This window comes from Monodon monoceros, unplaced genomic scaffold (assembly GCF_005190385.1).
Source record: "Monodon monoceros isolate NGI ecotype Baffin Bay Population unplaced genomic scaffold, NGI_Narwhal_1 Super_Scaffold_6, whole genome shotgun sequence".
NCBI classification, from domain to species: domain Eukaryota; kingdom Metazoa; phylum Chordata; class Mammalia; order Artiodactyla; family Monodontidae; genus Monodon; species Monodon monoceros.
Window position 1 is genome coordinate 86,592,153 of NW_021703783.1, and position 23,553 is coordinate 86,615,705.

Consider the following 23,553-nt stretch of genomic DNA (forward strand, 5'->3'; position numbering starts at 1 on the left):
AATGCTGCATTAAACAGTGGACAGGGTCATTGCTGGGTTGAAAAGCCAGGCAATCGTGTGTGATTCCGGCTTCCACACTCTGCTTCTCTGTAGCTGAGTGCCTGCTGATCTGGGTGGTCATCATGTTAACGTCCTCTCTCCTGCTTTGCAACTCCTCAGAGGCCAACCTCAGCATCCATCTCTCTTTCAGCCACTCTCTCCCATGAGTTGGCAGCAGTGAACTCTGATTCCAAAGAGACCCAGCTGTCCTGCTCTTTCTTTTTATAATGGTGTTCGTTGTACCTCGGAACTATCTAGTAATACATATGTAGTAAGTGATGTCCATGAATGGGATTTTGGCTTTAAAGACAGGTAAGAAGCTGCACTGCTTTGGTCTGGAGGTGATTCAGGCCAGCTTCAGCAGGTGCCCCTGCACGGGGTGGGGGGTGGGGGTGGGCCTAGGCCAGCTAACACTTGGTGGTATTTCAACTCTTATTTGCTCTTCCTCCTTGTGTTTTTGTCTGCCTTAGGAACCTGGAAAAGGGCTGGTGGTGGTGATTGTCAAGGTAGGATTAGGGCATTCTCAAGTCCTCTAGCAAGTTTTCATCAAAATTCCACCCTAATCCCTAACAGACTGTTATGTTTACTCTTGGGAAGGAAACTGTGTTATTAACAAATTCCTTTTTAAAAAATCAGCATTCTGCATGTACTGTAATCTTCTTCACTTCTTAAGTTCTTTCAGAGTCTCACAGAGTCTAAGAGAATTGTTAAATGCATAAACAGCAGCAATAATAAAACAGTACTAAATACAAAAAACCTAAGCTTTACACAGGTTGTGAGATCCTACATGACACTGCCTCCCACCATCCCCTGTCCTCCCCAGTTCGAACTCACTCTGTCATTTCCACGCTGGCCTCCTTTCCATTGTCAAACACACTGAGCAACTCCAGCACACCTCTGCTCCCTGGCGCCCACAGTGACACCTCCCCACAAAGCATCTGCTGTGCTCCAAGCTCAGTTTTCTTGCTTAATCTTCCCCCACAGCATTCATCCCCCTCTGACATAAATATTTCCGTCCATCCCAATTAAATATGCAATTGTCCATCTCTCTCACTAGAACAGAAGCTCCAGGGGGCAGGGATTTTGTCTGTTTTGCTCAGAGCTCTATCCCAGCACCTAAACCATTGTCTGGGGAAAGAGAACAGGTGCTCTGTAAATATCATTGAATGAACAGATGCTCATTTTGCAGATGCCAAAGGTGAGGCCCAGGGAAGCAGAGTGACTTTGTCCAAAGTTGCAGCTCGAGATCCAAACCCAGGCTGACACCCTTCACACTGCACCAAGTGGCTTATTCGGGGTGACTCGTGTCCTAAATCGCAGAGCTCTCATTTTTACATCTTCCAGTGTCTTTTCCACGTCAGTATGCAGTGTCTGCTAGGGAAGCCTACAGGCCCCTCCTTCACCACTCTGCTTCTTCTAACTGCCCTGTTGATGGCAAGTACTTGCCAGGCGGCCCAAGGCCTGCTCTCAGCAAGAACTGCTTCCTGTCGGTTTCCCAGCAGAGGCCGTATTTTCAGCTCCGAGGGCCTGATGGGCTCAGTGACTTCCCTGGCTGGCATCTCGGGGCTGAGCTCCTTTCCACCAGTACAGACTCACCCTGCAGACTTTGAAAGTCTGCAGACTCATTCAGTGGACACTTCCAGGGGAGGAAATCTTGTGCAGAAGCAGCGCTGGGCATCTCAGCGAAGGTCTTGGTCACTGGGTCAGCGAGTGCTGCCTGGCAGTACTGCCCGCCTCCCATGCCAAACCCCCAGCTACACAGGAAGATGCAAAGGCACCTCTGCTCATCAGAAAATCATAATATTCCACTGTGTGTGTGTGTGTGTGTGTGTGTGTGTGTGTGTGTGTGTGTGTGTATGTGGAGAAGGCAGGGAAGGGAGAGAAAAAACGTAAAAACATGTCAAAATATACATAAAAAGGTAGAAAAATAAAATGATAAAACCTACATTCTTAAATGAAATATCCAAAATTAGTTGGAGTTTACCACATTATTTTTTAAAAAATCAACAGCGCTGATTTGCAGTTTACGAAGTGTTTGGTGTATAATGGTTTTTAGAACTGAACCCCATGAGTCTGAATCTGAGCTTTACCCCTAACTTGCTGTGCAACTTTGGACAAGTTAGCCTTTCTATGCCTCAGTCCCTCATCTGTAAACAAGGCTAAGAATGGTACCTTCCTAGGGCAGTAGTGAGCATTAGATGAATTAATCCATTTAGGAGCCCTTAGCAAGGTGCCTAAGTGAAAATAAGTGAGTAATCAATGTTAGCTATGACGGTTATATTCTTTAATTTGATCATTACAATGACCTCTTGATACGAGGGTAGGCATTAGCATTCCCATTAGCGGATGAGAAAACTGAGAAACAGAGAGCAAATGACTTGGCCAAGATCACAAAGCTACTGAGCAAGAGAGCTGGAACTTGAACTCATGTCATCCATTACTTCATTCATTTAACAACTTATTTTTGAGTAACTACTGTGTCTGTTACTTTCTCTGATGACACAGCAGTGAAAGTACCAGACAAAAAGCCCTGTTATCACACAACTTGTATCTAATGGGGTGAGACAGACCATTAACAATAAATGATGTGTCAGGAGAAGAAAAATAGAAGGCGGTCAGGAAAAGTGGCACTTGGTCAGTGATACGAACAAAATGAGGAAGACCATACCAGTAAGGAGGGTGGTTTTCTAGGCAGAGAGAACAGCAAGCACAAAGGCCCTGAGGCCGGAACAAATGTACAGAGTTCAAGGAACAGCAAGGAAGCCCTGCCTGGAACAGGGCTAGTGAGCGCATGAGTGGAAGGAGACAAGGTCAGAGAGGGGACGATGGAACAGATCGTGGTAAGGATTTTATTCTGTATGAGACACTAAGATGTTAACACCATCACCATCCTCATCACGAACATCATCTTTACCAACGTCAGTGAACGTAACAATTCATCTTCATCATCGTCATCATCATCACGTTTGGTAATGCAAGAAGTCAAGGAGTAGAGTTTGACAAAAAGCACCAGTAGTTGTGTCATCCTGATTTTTAAGGAATTTCTTAATGGCCAAGTTTTGTTCTCCAAAGCCTAGATGTACATTTGTTAGGGGTTAAGGTAGGGTTCTACTGGCTGGCGGCCAGAGGACCCAGGCAAGCCCTAATTCTGCCTGGACAGTCACTCCTTGCTGTTCATATTCCCGAGAAGCAACAGCACCTGAGAATCAAAGTAAAACATCCATTGTCATTTTCCCTCTGCCAGGGAAAACTTCAAGGGTAGCGAGAGCTTTTGATAATGTCCTGAGGATAGAAAGAGTGTTCACTGAAGGAGACAGGGAGAGGGAGGGGGGGGGAGGGGGAGAAAAATGGAGAGAGAGGGTAAGGGGGAAGAAGGGGGAAGGGGGAGGAGGGGGGAAGGAGGAGTGTGAGGAGGAGGAAGAAGCTTTAAGGGGGGACAGAGTGGTGGCACAACCAGAGCCTCATCTCTTCTCATCTCTAGAGCTTTTATAAGGTTGAGAGACCTAGGAACAAATTTTGCCACCTGCAACAAATTTTTGCTATCGATGACAGATCGGGCAAATGTTCAGAGATTTTAAGACCACGGCTTAGCTACACAGAAAAGGATGATGGGTCATGTCCCCTTGACATCTACTTCTCATTGTTGAGCTGGGTTCCATAGGTTTAAACACCATTCTGCTGAATGATCAGAAAAGTGTGTTTGTTTATAGGATTAAACAAAGCAGGTGTGAAAGTCTCCCCACATTTCTCCAAATGGATGATGGATGGGTTGCAGATTGGGGTGCAGAAGCAGAGTCCATGTTTGGCAGTTGTTTCACAGGTGGGTGCGAGACTGAAGGTGAGAAGGTGACTGTGGGGCAGGAGTTTTGGGAGGAGTTGTTTGGGGTGGGATGAGGCTAGATATGCAGCAGGCACGCCCCTGTACCACCGTAGGAGGGGAGATCCTGAAGGAGTTTAAATAACACTGATGTAATTTAATTTCTGTAGATTTTTTTTTCCAAATTGAAACTTGTAATGTGATGACAAAAACAAATACTCTAGCCTACCTTAACATGCTTTCCTTTATTTAGTTTTCATTGTACACATCCAACACCATTTTCAGCACTGTAGGAAGGAAAAAAGCATTCAACCTTCCTTTTCTACCTGCTGCAACCCACAGCGTGGGCCTCACCTCCTCTCCCCAGGGCTGCCTCCCAGCTGTCTCCCCTCCCCCCTTCCCTCCACTCAATCCAGTCTGCACATCCAGGGGACCAGGGTAAAGCCCTGCACCAAGATGAGGACTGGCCACTCCCTCTGCTTAGGCCTCAGGGAATATGGCTGGATTTGAACCCCAGACATGGAGGCCCTGCTGCCCTCCAGCAGCTTGGGCTTGGTGCTGGACACTTTGGAAAGACCTGCGGGGTTAGCATTCAGAGTGCTAAATGCTGTGAAGAAAAATTAAGCAGGTGACATGACACAGAGTGACTGAGAAGTGTGCATGGGGGGGGGGTGACATGTCAGACAGGGTGGCCAAGCACCTCTGAGAAGGAGATATTTGTGCAAAGAACCTGAATGAGCCATGCAGATACATCGGGAAAGAGGGTTCCAGGCAAAGAGAAAAGCCCTGAGGCAGGGTGTGCTTGCCTGAGTTTTTTAAAGTTTGTCTTCATTGTGGTAAAATACCCATAACATAAAACTTACCATTTTAACTGTTTTTAAGTGTATAAATCAGTATCATTAAATACATTCACACTGTTGTGCAACCACCACCACCATCCATCCATTCCCAGAACGTTTTCTTCATCCACAACAAAACCTTTGTGTCCATGAAATACTAACTCCTCATCTTCCAGAGCCCCTGGTAACCACTATTGTACTTTCTGTCTCTATGAATTTGACTATTTGAGGTACCTCATATATTGTGGGATCACAATATTTGTCCTTTTATGTCTGGCTTATTTTATTTAGAATAATGTTTTCAATGTTTGTCCATGTTGTAGCATATGTCAGAATTTCCTTCCTCTTAAAGGCTGAATAATATTCCACTGTATGGATATATCACATTTTGTTTACCCATTCATTTGCCAGTGAACACTTGGGTTACTTCTACCTCTTGGCTCTTGTGAATAATGCTGCTATGAACATGGATTTACAAACATGTTTGAGTCCCTGCTTTCAATTCTTTTGGGCATATACCCAGAAGTGCGGTTGCTGGGTCATATGGTAATTCTGTTTAACTTTTCGAGGAACCACCATACTGTTTTCTACAGCAGCTATATTATTTTACAATCCTACCAGCAATGTACAAGGGTTCCAATTTCTCCACATCCTCGTCAAGACTTGTTTTCCGTTGCTTGATCTTAAGGAACAGTGCAAGAAGGCCAGTGTGGCTGGATCAGAGTAAGCAAGAAAGACAAAGGCAGGAAGAAAGTCAGGGAAGTCTAACCATGAAGGGCCTATAGTCATGGGAAGGGCTCTGGCTATTACTCAGAGCGAGATTGGGAGCCTTTGGAGAGCCATGAGCTATGAAGGGTCATAATCCCATTTATAATAAGGAAGTTAAAACCTGATGCTTCCAGCTCCAGAAGCATGGAGCCTCCAAGGCTAGCACAATACGTTTTTCTCCCAGGCTGCCAAAGGGTTAAGTAAATGCAAACACGGGTAAATGCAGTGAAAGGAGAGCTTTGCTTCCCCTGGCAGACACACCTGATGCAGGAAGCAGAGTCCTGCTCCCTGGGAATGAGAGGCCTGGCCACACTTGTGCTTCCAGAAGAAAATGAACATCGCCTGGACAGGAGATGGCTTAGCACTTCCCATGTCAGTTTCTGAGAGCTACTGAACAGCCTAAGGCCCCATCTGTTTTTAATCTTGTTAAAAGGGCCTCATGTGCTGGCGCCTATTTAAAATAATGCACACATGGAGTTCCTAAAATGAAGAAGAAAAAAGGGCCAGGCTTTCCCTGCCGGCACAGCTTATGTGTTTATTTTGGAGCAGGCTTTGGGAGTTCTGAGACAAGACACAACTAATTTCTCTTCCTGGGGTTGATTTGCAAGTCCCCATAGGCTTTTGCTCCAAGCATTTAAGGCAGCTTGGTATGAACCGGTCACCCCTTCAAAAGTCCACTGTGAAATATCTCCAAATTAAGGCTGGGCTTGGGAAAGGGGAACCCAAGGCCATTTTCTTCCTTGCAGAGGGTTGTTTCCCCGATTCCTTTTCCTCAATAGAGACGTTTCTAAAGGCTGAGTCCTCCTTTCTCAGATGCTCATTTTCTTCCCAAGGAGCCACAGTAGTTCCAAGACAGCATGACCCAGATACAGCCAAAGCCAGCGTGAACCTAATCCCCAAATGGGGATCGCAAGGGGCAGAATCAGGGAAGAAGAGGCCCCTGCAGTCAATGCACTCCCATGTAGAGAAGCAAAGGCAAGGAGGTTTTTCTCTGTCCACATTCCAGACAGCAAACAGCTCCTCTGAGCTGCTGAACCGATGACATTCTTGAGTCATGATGGCACTTGCATGTCCAGTGCCACAAAGAGATATAATGGGTCATTTCTGACCCTGCAGGCTAAGAGAAACCACATCACAAATGTAGAACCACTGCACAAGCTCATCAACAATGGCCCCGCATGCCTGGGACTTTATAACTAACCTCCCCTAAACCTGGAGCAAGGGAAGTGTGAAGAGGATACAAGAGCAACAGCATGAACGTGTCCATGGTGGCCCAGCAGTGAGGGCTCCTATCATTTTCTGCTCCTTCACACCTGCTTTGACTCTAAGGACCCAACTGACATTATTTTCACTTGGTGGTAGCAATGACCAGCGGCAGTGGGGGCAATGGTTATCCCAGTAGGAACAATGGTAGAAACAGCAGCAACAGAAGCAAAGGTAGGAAAAGCAGTGGTTGTAGTCTTTGGAGAGGTAGAGACAAAAGTAGTGATAGTACTAAGAGCACGACTAGTAGTAATAGGACTGGTAATTGTATGTGTTGTCTTGGTAGTTCCGGCAGCAATACAGTAATTATAATATAGCATATTTATAATCCAATATCATTAATTATATTTATATTAGGATTACAATTTATAATAGTTTGTTAAGCACTTACTATATGCCAGGTACTGTTCTAAGGGTTTTGCATGTGTTAACTCAATTCTGACAGTAACCTCATAAAGTAGGTCCTATTATCATTATGCCTAATTTATAGCTGGGAGCACTAAGGCACAATGAGACTAAATATAATTCCCCAAGGTCACACAGCTGAGAGGTGACAGATCAAGAATGCAAACCCACGTGATCTGGCTCCAGGATCCCTGCCCGTAACTATTCCCCTAGGCTTCTTCCAACCCCGTGGCTGGACCCAAGGCAAGGGGACAAGCAGGATGGAGGTAGTGAGAGAGTTACTTCTGAAGAGGCTGTCTTTGGAGGGGCCTTGGACACTTCCTGGAGGGAGGTTCAAAGGTTCAGGGCCTTCCAAGCTCTGCATCAAACAGAGCAGTAATTTTTATTTTTCAATTTGCTTAAATATTGGGTTTCACATAAGATTTAGTTAGAAACAAAAGAGTTCTATTTTAAAAGACTGTTAAAAAGCAGCAGTGTGGCGAGGCTATGGAGTTAGATAGGTGTATTAACCAAGTCTTCTTTTCTGTATTCTGATGCTTTGACATTTTGGGGCTTCACTGACCCTGGATGGACTGCCTCTCATAGAGTTAGCCAGAACCTAGAGAGAGTAAGAGACTTGCCATAGACAGTGCCTGTCACATGGAAGACAACCAGTCCAGAGCCCACACTGCAACCTCCACCACCAGGCTCTCACTCTGGGCCACTATCCCCCTGTCCCCTAACGCCCCGTAGCCAGGTACCAGAAAACCAGGGACAGTCCCTACACCCCAGAGCCTGCTAAAATTATTCAAAGTAGCCAACCCTGAACCTGCTTGCCATGCCTTGCCCTTTCCTTTCCGCAAAACCACAATAAAGGCTCTTGCTCACATTTCCTCTTGCTCCCTCTGCTGCCTGACTAGCTACGGTGCCTCCCCTGCGGCCCCCAAATCGTGGCAGGCTGTGCCCTCTGCTTTAGGGTACTATGAATATAATACACTTCTTCCTTCATGACAGTCATTTCCGTGTCTGCATGTCTTACCATACTCAACTAAGACAAACCCCAGGCAACTTTACAACAGTAGGCTTGGTCCAGCCCTTCAGGGTTTCAGCTGACTCTGGGCCTCCGCTGGGCTGCTGGGTGCACAGTCACTTACTGAGGTGGGCTGTGTTGGAAAGATCACTGAGCATGAGGTTCCTATTCCATTCAGAACTTCCTTGCTATGGGATCTTGGGGCAATCAGAGAAACCTCTGCCTCGGCATCTTTGTCTGTAAGAATAAAGAAGAAGGTCCCTGCCCTGTCTCTGTCCCGAGGCAACTGTGATGACTAAAAGGGAGAGTGAAGGTGAAGTTTCTTTGGAGTGGTCTGGGAAGCCCACATCATCATAAACTGAAGTACCACCTCCTGTTTTTAGGTTACCTGCGCAAAAGGTATACTCTTGGAGCTGTTTCAGTCTAGAACATGGTTGCCCAAGCTTGGCACATTGACTTTTGAGCTGGATAATTTATTCATTGCTATAGAAGGCTGATTTGTGTACTGTAAGATGTTTAGCAGCATCCCTGTCCTCTACTCACAGATGTCAGTAGCATCCCTGTTGTGACAACCAGAAAGGTTTCCAGGCATTGCTAAATGGCCCCCAGGGGCAAAATCAACCCTGGTTGAGAATTACTGATACAGAAGGGATGAGTTAAGCTCTCTCCCCTCTTCTTTTTCTCCTCTCCACCTCTCCCTCCTCCTCTTCTTCTTTCCCCTCTTCCTCCTCCTCCTCCTTCTTTCTCTCCCCTCCCCCTTCTTCCGAAGATGATCAACAGTTTGCAACCCTAGGTACCCCTGTGGAACAGCAGGGCTCTAAGGACATGACTGGAAAACAGCTGCTCTAGTGGACAACTCCAGAAATTGCCAGAATAGAATTCAGCATTCCGTTGTCAGTGGGTCTTGGTTTCATCCCCATCATATATTTACCAACTCAGCTCATATGGCGGGATCCAACCACCTTATCCATAATTTACCATCCTTTTTAAGTAAGCTCATATCAAACCCACAGAATGTGAACACTGGAAGCTCCTTTGGGGTCACCCAGTGAGTTTCATCTTGCTGCCTGCTATGTGGAGAATAATGAGGCTGCTCAGCAGTGGTGTCTGTCGTGGCTGGAGGGGAGGACTAGCAGGTAGAAAACACTCCGTGCATCTGCCAGTTCCTCCTTAACAAATGAGTCAACCCAGATCCAAGGTCCTCGCTGATTTAACTAAAATGAACCAAATTCCTACAATGTGCTGAACACAGTAGTACTGCTATTACTATCTTCATTTTGCAAATAAAGAAACTGAAGCTGAGAACATTGTGTCACATGCCCAAAGTCCCATAGATAATAAGAGGTGGTGCCAGGATTTGATCCCTTGCTCTTCTGATCCAAGGCACAGCTCTGTCCATCACATCAAACTGTCCGGAAATATCTTTCTTCTGAAGCAACAAAAGATTTTCCTCCACACAAGTAAAACACTATAGAGTGGTAATAAGAACTAGTGAAACGAGCTTGTTTACTTTCAGATTCTTAATGCCATTTCCCAATAAATACATGCAAAGAGCAATTAAAGTGAGGATTAGAAGAAACCAGAAGCCACACAGAAGGGTGGTAGGGGTAGCAGAGGCGGATCCCAGAATGAGGGGTGAGTTAGCAGTGGGAGTCAGGAGAATGTGTTTTATAGAGTATGGGCTGCTTGGGAGCCAAGAGTTCAAATCCTGGCTCTGCTCGTTTTAAGCTGCCTTGCTGGATTTCTCTGAACCTTAATTTCTTCTGTAACAGTAATAGACAACTCCAAAGGTCACTGTGAGGTTAAAGTAAGGTTATATATACTAAAATCTTGGTAGAGCATCAGGTGTGTGTGTGTAAGTGTGTGTAGCAAGTGCTTAATATTTGGGAGTTATTATCATTATCACTATTATTAGTATTATGAAATACTAAATTTTGTGAAGGTATTTAGGGGAAAGAAGCATGGCTCTAGACTGATTAGAGGACCCCTCCTAAAAAAAAAAGAGTGGGGAGAGAGTTAGGTGTTAGAGAGATGGGTAACTGGACAAACAGGTATATGGATGGATGGAAGAATGGACAGATAGATATTCATAGAAACATTTTTAGAAACAAAGATGCAGAAGGGGGAAAGCCACTATAAATAAGAGACCATCTGAATTAAGTGTTAGCTCCTCCAAAGACCCTTGGAGGCACCACTGAGCAGAGAGAGGAAGAGAGGTGGTGAGAACACCATGCTGGTGCCTGGTTAGGGAGGGCTTTGGTGCTGCCTAGAGACTTTGGCCTTCATCCCATAGACACCGAGGAGCCGGGGCCATGGAGAGCAAAGGGAGTCAGAGAGAGAACAACGCAGCTGTATAAGAATAAGCCAAGTGAGACGAATGATCAAAACCTCGTTCTGTCCAATGAATGCGGAGTTGGGGGCTCCTGGCACTTGGCTGGCCCAGCCACAGGAGGTTCAGCCCCTCGTTTCCCCTGCTTTTCCTGGCAGCCAGAGGGGAGGGCTGCTTGTCTCCTCCCTGTCTGGACAGAATGTAGGCCCTGAGGTGGGGTGGGTGGAGAGGTCATCTGGTCTGGTTCCATCTCAAACAGGGTGAGAACCCACCCAGAAGCTCATGAAGGAAACCTGAGGGAGCAAAGTAAGTTCCAGAAACACAGGTAAAGGGAGGTCAGAAAATCCAGATGGGCTGCCTGTGGTCTCTGAGAAAATCAATCTGAAAAAGTGCTGTAGGCTGAAGGAAGCAAGCCTTTTTTCTAGGTCTGGCTGGGCACCAGGTGAGTCAAGGGAACTGGACTTTGGAAACAGGCAGACACAGGTTCCAATCACAATTCTGTCTCTAACCCCACAAATACCTACTTTACCCCTCCCAGCCTCAATTTCGTCATCTGAACAATAATAGGACTAAATATAGCAATGTGTGAGAAACATTAGAGCCATGAAGGGCACATAACTGCCCTTCAATAATAATTTTTCTTCTTCGCTTTAACACGCACGCAGAACCCCCAAAATGCAACTCGATGTCCCTTAATGGGACTCAGTTCCACTTCCAATTTGGCACTGCCCTCTTATCATTGCCAAGTTCTTGCCCTGAGAATTCCCAAAGCCTGACTTGGCAAGAAGGAGACAAGTTTGGCTCTACTGTAACCAGCACCGTGACCTTGGGCAAGGAACACCAGGTAATTAGCCACGGTTCTAGAGAAGATCGAGACAGGCAATAAGATGCAGGGTCAGTTTTATGGGCGCCAGGGCTTCTGGAGCACCTACATCTCAGCTCTTCCACCGACCACTGGGTGGCCTTGGGCAGGACACTTAACCTCTCGAGCCTCAGTTCCATCAGTATTTCCTTGGTGGGGTCGTGGTGAGGATTAAATGTATACAGGAAACTCAGACAGTGGCTGACATGTTGTGTAAACCTAATGTCAAGCATTGCTTTACCTGTATCGTTGCTGTCAGATTAGTGCTTTACCTGTGTCATTTACCACATAAAAGAATATTTGGGTGACTCTGTTTCCTGGGAAGTTCTTATAGTAGATCCGATATTTTCTCTGTAGCTTTTTCATTTTCCCCTACTTCAGAAAAGTTACACAAATATTTATTGAGCACAGATTGTGTATCTGGGTACTCGAAGCACCTACTAAGTACCTAAATTAAGTGCCCAGTAGTATCATGCTACCATAACACTGTGTATCTTTTATTCATGGCTCCTAATCAGTTTGTAATTATGGTGTGTGCGTGCGTGTGTGTGTGTGAGTGACAGAGAAAGAGAGAGAAATCAATTATGTGATTAATATCTGTCCCTCTCGTTAGATTTTAAGCTCTATCAGGTAGAGACTACATCTGTTTTTAATTGCCATTTCAGCCCTAGCACTTACCACATAGTAGGCACTCAGTAAATACTTGTAGGTTGAACAAAGATACTGTCCATGTTCTCTATAAGCCCAGAGTCCAGAGGGAGTGGTAGGCAGGTGAAAGAGTAATTTCAAAGCAATCTGGTAAGTGTGATGGTAGAAATATGCATGAGGTATGTGAGAGCACGGTTTAGAGGCACCTTGTCCTGCTTGGATACAAGCAGCTCAGGGGAAGCAGAATAGAAATAATGCCTGAGCTAAACCTTGAGGTAAGGTAGGCAGGAGCTAACTCGCAGAGGACCATGTAGGCCAACCTTGGGTCCCACAGAGCAAGTCTAATGCACAAGCCAGCGCTTACACAGAAGAGGAAATTCATCACGTCCTTTTCAGGTTTTACTTCTCCAGGATACACCTTCCCAGGTAAAACAGCATCTGGAGTCAAACTGTGAATTCCAGCTCTGCCACTTATAAGCTGTGTGGCCTTGAGTAAGCCACACAACCTCTCTTAGCCTTAGTTTCCTCATCTGGAGAATGGGGGAACTTGCAGCATCTACTCTTCATAGGGTAGTTACGAGGATAAATAAACTAATCTGCAGGAAGTGCTCAGCGTGTGCCTGGCATTTAGTAAGCACATGATTAGACACTGGTTATTTTCACTAATCCCTTCCGAGCCCAGGCTGCACAGCTGTCACATACATGACACCACCATCTGTGGAAATTACCGTATGTCACCCTCTAAACTCCCTAAGAGAAGTGGTCCAAGGCAGGTTCAGCTTAGGCTGAATTTTACTCTAAAGGAAGCAGTGCCTTAGGAAAGCTTCTATGTGATGTTAAAGATACACATTGTAGAACATATAAACTCATTCTAAGATACCAGCCTCTCCTTTCTTTCCCAGGGTCTAGAAAAGGCAGCCAGACTGGAGATGATCCAAAAGAAGCCATTTCAAAGCATACATCCTGTTTATGTGTCGGCCACACTCCCCACCTCTAGAGATTCTGGTCAGGGTGGGCTGGGAGATTCCTTAGACAATCTAATAGATTAGTTTCCAGTTTAGCATAACAGCTAGACAGATTTTTGCAGTGAAGTCATCCAAGTCAATTAAAAGGCATTTTTCCCTGCTGTGAGTTCAAAAGTCCCTTTGGTTTGTTCCAGCTTTCTGGGATGTTTCATAATACGTTCCCCCCTGGGTTAATTAATAACTCTTGATTCCTACTGAAATGCAAAGACCGAAATCCTGTGTGCAAGCACATCCGGGCAGGGGCTGCTAACAGGGCTGGGGTGAGCCCAGCAGGGGCTCCTCTCATCAGGGCATGAGCCAGACCCCAAATAGTAGAGATGACAGCAGAGCTGGCAACAAATGTAAAGAGCGCCTGAGCAAAAGCTGAAGGTCAAAGCTGAAGGTCAAAGCTGGAAAAGTGGTGTGTGGAGGGGCAGAAGGAGGTGGAGGAGGGAGAGCATAAGCAGTTGAAGGAATCACAAGGCCAGAGATTAGGTTGGTTGGGAGTAAGTCGGAATGTGGGTGTGAAGTGGGTCAGAGCAAGTGGCCGGGGCTAAGCTGGTGAATAAGATGCAGTTGACCATGGTTTGCTTTCATGCAATGCCAGCTTAAACACATCCTGTGGGTTTGGTTCCATCCTCTCTGCTATAAGGAAAACAGGTCATCCCTTCTATTTTCAAATACAAGTTACAGGTATGAGAATGAAGCTTAAAGGGCTAAAGAACACATGCATTTTATGAAGTTCTTTCCATGAGCCTCCTCCCCGAGCATAATATTCCAGGATATGATGTTTTTTCACCCAAAATCCAGAGCTGAGTTTCCCTGCCTCCAGTCTCATGCCACCAATCCTACCCAGTCCATCTTCTAAATCCACTATCAGCATGTGCATCCTAAAATGAAAACATGATCACGTTTTCATGTCATGTTGCCATGACCTAAAAAGTTCAATAAATATGTCCCCACTGCCTCTGGGACACGATTTCTAGCCGCATGCCTTGCCATACATAGCCCACCCCAAATAGAGACTGTTCTCTATCTTCTTTTCCAGGTTCATCTCCTACCACCCTTTTGTATACTCTGGTCATTTCCCCTACATGTGACAAGTTGAGATTTAAAACACGCTCTTTAGTGGGAAGGCCTGATGTGCACAACTGCACCCTTCCTGGCCTGAGCTAATTCTCATCCCCAAGCCTCTGTGAAGTCTTTCCAAAGAGTGTCCCAAGGCAAGGTTGACAATCCCTCCCTCTTCTGTGCTCCACTATGCTTTGCACGGAACTCTGTGACAGCCCTCACCACAATGTACAATAGTCAACGCCCCCAATGTCTACTTTCCACCAGAAGGAGAACCCTTTGAGAGTGGAGGGCTCTGTCATTAAGATCATACAAAGCAGGTTCTCAGTAAGTGTTTCTTGAATGAAGGAGCAGTTAAGACAAGTTTTGTTTACTTTTTTATTACACATCCCTCAAGAAATTAAAGGGCTTATTGAGTTCTCCTTCAGAACCCGTACTTTCCATTGGAGTCTCATCTATCTCTGCTACTAACTGGGGGCAGGGCAGATGTTGATGGAGTAGAGTGGCAGTTAGGAAGGGTAAATTACCAAACTCGGCAGGTAGAGGCTAAAGAGCTACGAGCAGCACTTCCCAGGGCAAGAAGATGGACTCACTCTCATGCCCATTGCTCCTTTCTTCTCATTGCTGGTTAAGGTACAGCTACACAAGGAAGGTGGGTCATGAAGGATCATCCAACTGGCAAAGCAGTCCCTGTTACACTTAGAATCAGCAGGGTTCATCCAACCATGGCCTCAATATCCACCCCACCCCCCCCGCACCGCTGCACTGTTTGGAGCCCGCCATTGGCTATCAGTGGGGGTGGGCTCCCCCCCACTCCGACTCGCAAAGAAGAAAGCCTCTTGCGGTAAATGTGGAAAGTATGAACTTCATGACTAGAGAATTAGATTAGTTCAGCTGGTATTAAAACCATCAGAAGGGGGCTTCCCCGGTGGCGCAGTGGTTGGAAGTCCGCCTGCCGATGCAGGGGACACGGGTTTGTGCCCCGGTCCGGGAGGATCCCACATGCCACGGAGTGGCTGGGCCCGTGAGCCACGGCCGCTGAGCCTGTGCGTCCGGAGCCTGTGCTCCGCAACGGGAGAGGCTACAACAGTGAGAGGCCCATGTACCGCAAAAAAAAAAAAAAAAAAAAATCAGAAGGGACAAATAGTTTCTTCAAAGGGGAAGACAAAAGGTAGCATTGGCAAGTGGAGAAATGTAGTAGGAAAAACAGTGACATGGGAGATGGAAACCTGGGTTCTCCACGCTTTGCACTCCAACAATAATGTGATGTGTGTGCTAGGAATAGTCACTTCGCCTCTCTGAACCTCTGGATTAGATGATCTCCAAAGTCCCTTTCTGGCTCCACCCTTCTATGACTGTACCACATCACCCAATCGCTCAGACATTCACTCAACATTCACTGAACACCTTGACCAGGACCTGTGCTACCTGCTATGAAGGAAAAGCTAGAAGTTTACACCAGGTGCCAACCAAGTGCCATGTCTCAATGGGAAATAATATTGGTTTTATATATATATATATATATACCAATAATAAAAACACACATACAAACATGAACTGTTTATATGTCTCATCCCCCAACTATGCAGCAAAGTTCTTTACAGAATAGATTATATTCCTTCCATTTCTGAATAATCCCACAGACTGACACCTAGAAACTACTCAGGCAACATGTGATCAATGATGTGAAGGTGACTGTAAAAATAGCTACTAACACTTATGCGGCACTTTCTGGGTACCAGGATCTGCTCTGCGTTCTTCACGTGTGACAACTTATTTCATTCTCACAACAACTCTACAGGTACATATTGTTGTTGTTGTTACTGTTATTATTATTTTCATGTTACATATGAGGAAAATGAGGCACAGAGAAGTCAAATTACTTGCTTAGGGTCACTCAGGAAGTAGCAGAGCTGAGATTCAAACCCAGGTGATCTGGCTCCAGAGTCTGAGCTATTAACACTATTCATGTAATCTAAAAATATATAGCTACACTTAAAGACAAACAGTGAACGTTAACTCTTGGGGGAAAACAAAGAACAAACAGACTTGTTAACAGGGGAACTATGCAGCGATAAGCCAGAAACATCAAATGATGAGTCAGAGTCATTAGGATTAGTCAGGAAAGGAGGAGTCTTTTGCTGGAAGAACATCTCATAAGAACTTGTAATTTATCCAGTAGATCAAAAGAGTAGGGTGAGATAGGAAGGGATGGTAGAATGATGTGCAAAGAGAAGAAAGGCAAAGAACTTGAAGAAGGCAAATTCAAGATCGAACATACATACACTGATAGATCTACTTTGGTTAAGAACTAGGACCCTGGAATTGGCTGAACCTGGGTTCAAATCCCTGGTTCCTCACATTCTTATTAGCTGTGTGACCCTGCCTGGGCAATTTATTCAAGCTCTCTGAGCCTTAGTTTCCTAAGCAACAGGAATGTTGTACAGGTTAAATGAATTAATGCAGGGGAAGGATGTAACATGGGCCCTAGCATACAGTCCATGCTCAATAAGTTTGCTACCATCACCATGATTATTGTTTCTCCATTTCCCTATTGCCTTCCTAAGTCAGTGAGCCTAAAGGTAGGCCAAGGATGGTGATAAACCCACATCAATCAATGCCATAGTTAAGGAGAGAAACACTTGCTCCTCTAATGAGTTACGTTTCATCTAATAGTCCTAGTGTCCCACCTGTTTGTTTTTTTTAAATTCCTCCAGCTGGTTCTTACATTTGAAAAGAAAAAAACCCTCCGTGGAGACCTGCACGCTTTTAAAAATAATACAAAACAGAATGTCTGAGGTCAGGGTAAGCCAAGCCAAACAAATAAATCTTGCAGGATTGTGTTAACAAAACAGGCTTAGTAGATCAGAGCAGGTAGAGCTCTGCCGGACTCAGCCCTGCAGAGAAACACCAAGCTCTGGTGAATTTCAAACACAAGGAGGTCAAATAAGAAGATCAAACTATGGAGCACTTCAGAGTTCAGCATCAATGCTTGGGCTGTAACCAGGAGAGCATTCTGTGCAGGATGGTCTCCAGAACCCATGAGTCGTGTAAAGTCCTAGAAATCCAGACCCAAAGGATCTTATAGATCATCTGCACAACCTCTATGGAGGGTCATTTGTCACTATCTATCAGAACTGTAAATGTCTTGAGAGGCAGACTCTGAAATGAACATTAGCCTTTGAGAGGTTCATTAGGGAGTGCTGGGAATCACCACCACTGGAAGGGAAGAAAAGGGAAGGAAGCACGACTGGGTAGAGGGAGAAGCTGGGCTGCACTGCCATCTCAGCAGAGGTCTCTGCCAACTCAGCAGGAGCTCTGAAGCTGGGATGGCCCTTCAGAGTTGTCTCAAATTGGGGTAAAGGAGCTAGGTCTTTATTCCCTGTGCCAGCCGAGGTCCCAAGAGATGTGCCCTTGGGGAAGGCAGATCTTTTCACCTGAGTGAGGCATTTCAGAATGAGGGCTGACAGCTGAGGGCTGTCTTCTGGTATCAATTCCAGCAGCTGGGGGAAAGTACTTCATTCCTCAAGGTGCATTATAGCATGCACTACCTGCAATACTTTTTTTTTTTTTTTGCGGTATGCGGGCCTCTCACTGTTGTGGTCTCTCCCGCTGCAGAGCACAGGATCTGGACGCGCAGGCTCAGCGGCCATGGCTCACAGGCCCAGCCGCGCCGCGGCATGTGGCGGACCGGGGCATGAACCCGTGTCCCCTGCATCGGCAGGCAGACTCTCAACCACTGTGCCACCAGGGAAGCCCTGCAATACTTTTTATAACCAGTTTTTCTATTCTAGATAGGAGTCCTACGGCTATACTAAATGATGCTTCAAATTAAATAGGTTTAGCATTGTTTATAATAGTAAAATTATGGAAAATAAATTGTGGTATATCCATATGACAGCACCCTTGGCAATCATTAACAAGAGTGAGACAGCTCTGCACATACTTTCATGGAATAAACTCTAAGACATACTAGATAGAAGGGTGTGTGTGGATGGACTGTGTCGCTCACTGTCTATTGCCGTCAGCCCCACACCCATCCCATCCTCTCCTGCACTATGGGGGCTGAAGGCCTAACTCTACACTTCCCAGGTTCTTTTGACACACAATTCCAGCTTATTTCTACCAATGGGAGGCATTCAGGTAAGAGTTGACATTAGGAAGATGGTGGTAACTATTGCACTTCTTATGGTAGCAACAGAAGCTTCACAACAGCAACAGCAGTTAAAGCAGGTTGGTGACAATTCCTGCAGCATCAGTGGGAGTGCAGGCTCATGTTCTCCACTGGCAATAGTGGCAGTTCCAGCAGTGGTAGTGACAACAGTGAATGTAGGGGACTGCTGTGGCTCTGGGCAATATGATTTCCCCCTTTGACCCATTTGGAATCAATCCTCCTTATTCAATACTCCTCTGAAATACAATGCTTTATGTTTTTCTGATCAACTACCATCTATGAAAAGCAAAGGAAAATAAACATGTATGTGTATTTGATTACTGCATTTAAAATTTCTCTGGAAAGTTGCCCAAGGAACAAGTGATAATGGTTAAATGAACTGGCTAATAAATAGTTAAATGGTTAGTCAAAGAGAAACATTGGTGGGGGCAGGGTTGAAGGTAGACTTTTCACCAGATGCCATTTTTTACCTTTTTAATGTTTGACTATTTGAATATATTGCTTTTATGCAAAAAAATAAATAAAAGAAAAAAATAATAAAAGTAATATCTGATTAGGTACATACATTTCCTGTGAAATATTTCCCAAATTAACCACCCAGTTTCTGCCAGAGCATTTCAAACACAGGGACTCCCTACCTACCAGAGGGATGTGGTCTATTCATCATTACTCAGCACTGCTGAACAGTTTCTGTTTATACCAAGTTGAAATCCATCTTCTTGTATGATGTACCATTAGCCGGAACTCTAATCCCAGTGAAATAATATAGGCTGGTGGTTCAGCACACATGCAGATGAAACCTGGGTTCAAATTCCTCCCCCATCACTCATCTCAAGCAGGATGTTTAACCTTTCTGAGCCTTAGTTTCTTCATCTGCCAAATGGGGAAGAGTCATAGTACCTATCTCAAAGAGTTGTGGAAAGGTTGGAATAAGATTATGCATATAAAGTGATTTAACCAGTACATTTGGTTATTGTTCTTGGTATCTGCAACACCAGCAGAAAAATGCAGTGGATAAGAGGAGGACTCTGAATTCAGACTGCTAGGGTTCAAAAACAAGCTCCTGCCAATTATAAATCAGGCAACCTTTGGAAAACCACTTATTCCCTCTGAGCCTCAGTTTCTGTAAGATGGAGGCAATTATAGTGCCCATACCACGAGCAAAAAGTATTTATCCTTATCTTGTAAGTACTCAACATATGGTAGCTCTAACTCTTTTCAACCACTCATTCAGGTGGTGGATAACTGCACAGAGTACAGTGGGTCCTACCAAAGGCCTCTCTTCTCTGGACTAAGCATCTCCAGTTCCTTACACTGATCTCCTTTGCTTCTCTCACTCCAGCCACTCCCTTAAGAAGGCATTCCAGGCTGCTACTATTCCCTCCTGGTGTGACGGTACAACTGGACCTCTCGCTGGAGTCTGGGTAGAATACTGTGTGAGAGAGTTTGTGTGCTGTGTGTGTATGTGTGCGTGCCATCACCTTCCTGGATTCTAAATGCTGTACTTTGATAACGCAGCCTGAAGTGGCATCAGGTTTTGAGGGAGTAACAACCGTAACTATAGTTACTGAGCTCTTAATACATGTGCCAGAAACTATACCAAGCATATGACTTACACTGACTGACTCACTCCACACATTAACTCTCGGGGGTATAAACTATTATCCTCATTTTTCAGATGAAGAAGCTGATGCTTAGAGATGTTATAAGTGAAAGGTCAACCCAGCTAAAATATGGAGCTGAGATTCCATCCCCAGTATATCTTACGCTGGAGTCACAATCTTAATTTCCACACAATATTTCTTCTCACGAATATTAAGAATTTGTTCAACTCAAATTTTAAGTCTTTTTTTTTCTCATGAGATTTTAATATGCTAAATCTCCCCAGTCCTTCTCCTCTTCAGCTGAGCTTTTGAATAGGACCTTATATTGTCTCCTTATTCAGTTTGATCGTATCAAATTTAATCCAGCATACTCTCTCTCCCATTAACTTCAAGTCATTGGCAAATGTAATTCGATAAATCACAGTTAAGAAGGAGCTGTAGAACAGAGCCAAGGGCAGAACTCTTTGGTAAAGCATCAGATGTATTTCTTTCAAGGTGAATTACTATCAAGTAGTCATTTCCTAATGGGGGTAATGTCCAACCTGTTACCAATCCACAAAACCAAATTAACTAACATCCAACCTCCACTTCTCCATCTCACCGACAATTATGTCTTGAAATATAACATGGCCTTTATAACAATATCTACAGTTAGGGTCCATGCTAAGAAAGGTTGCCCCAGAAAGAATTGTGGATGGTAGGCTGAAGTAGGTATGAAAAATACATACATCACAGTCCTGAGTGTTTAACTTATTTTAAGGGAGAAATTCCACCTTTGCTCCCAGCAGACAATTAAGTTGAGTAAATCTATAAAGGGCAGAAGACGAACAGGATTTCAACCAACAGCCTTCCCTGGGATCCATATGCATCTACCTAAACCCATCTCAACTCCAATATCACACAAGGACAGGACTCCAAAGGAGCCACTGGCATTCCTATGTAAATCTGTGGCTTGTCCAGCTTCAGAAGAGAAGGATCTTCACCTTCTCCAGCCTTTCCTTCCATCTGCTGGACCAAGGCACTGCCATTCCTTATGCTTTGGTACCTCCATTAACACTGAGGAAAGACTATTATAATTTCAGCATTTATTAGAGAAGAATGAAGCCCAAGGCTCTACCTCACCAAGCCCTAGTCTGCTAGTCTCAGAACTGTGAGTCTACTTGATATTAATCCATTCATCAACCTCACTGCTGAGTCCCACAGAGGGGTGACTTGCACCTGTGGAGAAAGAGACCCTTTGCCTCAAGTATAAACAGAGGAGAGCTTGACATGCCAACCACCCTGGCCGGAACCTCTCAGGCCCTGCTAGGACACTGCTGTGAGGCCCTGCAGAGCCAGCAGGGCATTCTGGGTAATAGGATGCAACATGAGGCAGTTTCCCTGACTGGCCTCCCCAGGGTTTCTTGATTCCTGGCTCTGCAAAAGCTGAGGCAGACAGTTTTTGAACTGGGGAGAAGAGGGTGGAGAGAAGTGCCGGAGGCTTCCTCTAGGCTGACCACAACTAGCTCATTTGCTCTGTCCAGCAAAACCCAGACAGTGCAATTATCTGGTTAATTTGGTCCTTAGTTGGGAGACAGAATTCCAAAGTGTGAGGCCAGCTCAGACTAAAAAGTGGCTTCCATCCTAAGAATTTTCCTAAGTGCTATGCTTATGTGACCCACCCATCGATCCAGATGGGAAAAGACAAACAATTCAGACTCTAAGATGAGTTAAGGGAGGCCTATATTTCAGGGAAAAATGCCCAAATGACCTGCTAATTGGTCTCTTGGCTAATTTTGCCTTCTGGCTGCCATGGAGGGAGATGACTAGAGATCAAGATGACTGTAAATTAGCCAACTTTTTCCAGCATGATTGTAGCCCTCATAGACTGGCTGAGTGTCACCAGTGTCCTGGGTGAGTTATTCTTAGGGCAATTCTCTCTGATGCTCCTGCTTATAGATTTTACACCCGTAAGTTGGGCCAGAAGAATGGACTTGAGGATATGGGGAGGGGGAAGGGTAAGCTGTGACAAAGTGAGAGAGTGGCATGGACATATATACACTACCAAACATAAAATAGATAGCTAGTGGGAAGCAGCCACATAACACAGGGAGATCAGCTGGATGCTTTGTGACCACCTAGAGGGGTGGGATAGGGAGGGTGGGAGGGAGGGAGACACAAGAGGGAAGAGATATGGGAACATATGTATATACATAACTGATTCACTTTGTTATAAAGCAGAAACTAACACACCATTGTAAAGCAATTTAAAGATGTTAAAAAAAAAAATGCCCCTGGGGGTTTCACAAATGGGATGAGACAGCTAGCAACTGAGCATTTACCAGATGGTATATGGAAAACTCAGATTTTTGAGGGAAGATTAAGGAAGAGCAATTTATCTCCATTGGAAACTGACAAGCAGCCTGGAATCTGTGGAATCCATCAGTTAGTCATTCTGCAAATATTTGCTTCTGCTCTAGTATAAGCCAGGCCCTGTGTTATTTAACAGAGTGAGATCCAAATGTCCCTACCCTCATGCAAATAATACCACATCTAAATATGTGGTTAAAAACTCAGATAAGGGCTAGGAAGGAAAAGTTGAGGTGCTATGAAAGGGAATAACCAGCTTACCTGATTTAGACTGGGGTGGAACGGCTCAAATAAAGAATCTTTGAGAAAGGAATTTTAAAGCTAACACTTTAAGACTCTAATTTGTTTTTTTAGAAAGATCAGTCTAGTTTTAGTACAAAAAATAAATTGGAAGCAGATGAAAAGATGAAGTTAGGAGGCTGTTGATTAGGAAGATTGGACGAGAGCCAATGATGGTTCAGCCAAGGACCTAGGCAATGGGAACGGAGAACAGTGGGTGGACTAGAGAGACGTGGGACATGGAGTCCACAGCACCTGGTGAATGGGTATAGTGGTGGAGGGAGAGGGAGGTATCCAGGAGACCATGCAGGTTTCTGGCTAAGGTGCAAGGTAGATGGTCACACTCTGCACCGAGAGAGAGAATTTAGGAGGATGAGTAGGCTGGGGCCAGGGAACGACAATGTGTTCACACATCACTCCATACCCTGTACTTCCAGGCTCCTTACCTTTGCTCATGCTGATTCAGTCTCATGCACTCTTCCTGTTGAAATCGCCACTTGTTGAAATACTATCCATCCTTTAAGATCCATTTCAAATACCACCCCCTCCTTGAAGTCACTTCTGACTCCCTCAAATAGTTGTGGCCTCTGGTGCCCACAGCACTGAGTTTGGACCTCTCTTTCCTGGATTCTACCTGTGTTAGGTTCTGTGAAGACTTATCTTGCCTCCCTTCCTAGACCACAAGCTCTTTGGGACAGAGCCTCTGCTTCTCTATCCTTGTTCCCCACGTGTTAGCTAGCTAGCATAGCAGACGTTTGACAAATATTTGTCAAGTGAACAAAAATAACCTGCTCTTTGCCATGGAAGGAAAACCAGTAGACATTGGACTGACTTGAAAGCCACAGGATCAAATCGAAATTCAAGCTGTAGGTGTTTTAATACTAAGCCAACTCAAATTTGATGCTCAGAAAAGCTTTCTGTTCCTCCAACACAAAAAACTCAAAGAGTGCCGTAAAAGTCACACCTCTATTTTTTTATCGTGCTTTTCTGAGTTCCTCTTATAGCAGGAACCTTTTCTATCTTATTAATTGTTTGCCTTTGACGATGAGGATGATGATAAATGGGTAATATTTACTAAGTGTTGATATATGAC

General features: G+C 44.9%; 1 protein-coding gene across 2 annotated transcripts in view; it reads right to left on the bottom strand.

The window, feature by feature from the left end:
- Positions 1-23,553, bottom strand: part of SYN3 (synapsin III) — a 402,826-nt gene that overhangs the window by 359,648 nt on the left and 19,625 nt on the right. The window lies entirely within an intron of this gene.